Consider the following 336-nt stretch of genomic DNA (forward strand, 5'->3'; position numbering starts at 1 on the left):
TAAAATGGCCTCGGTCTTCTACACACTAGTGATACCAATGCTGAATCCCCTCATTTACAGCCTAAGGAACAAGGATGTGAAGGACACATTGAAGACATTCCTGGATAACCCATGTCAATCTATCGAACCCATGTCAGTTTAAAACGACAGCTATCGTCATTTAAGGATTTCCTTTTGTTCCTGAAAATCCTGCTATTAAGTGAAATAGTTGAAAATCCCTTTAATTCCAATGGGAAAAATATTCATCCTTTTTATTCCAACCTCAAATACTCAATTTTCTCTTTAGAAAAAATGCATTATTTGACCAAAGAAAACCCACTTATATAAGTAATAAAC

The 336-nt window shown here is 34.8% G+C and overlaps 1 pseudogene; it reads left to right on the top strand.

Annotated features, from left to right (window-relative positions):
* Positions 1–142, top strand: part of LOC105308601 — a 1,113-nt pseudogene extending 971 nt beyond the window's left edge.
* Positions 143–336: the final 194 nt, after the last annotated feature.

Source organism: Pteropus vampyrus, unplaced genomic scaffold (genome assembly GCF_000151845.1).
Source record: "Pteropus vampyrus isolate Shadow unplaced genomic scaffold, Pvam_2.0 Scaffold595, whole genome shotgun sequence".
In the NCBI taxonomy this organism is placed as follows: Eukaryota; Metazoa; Chordata; class Mammalia; order Chiroptera; family Pteropodidae; genus Pteropus; species Pteropus vampyrus.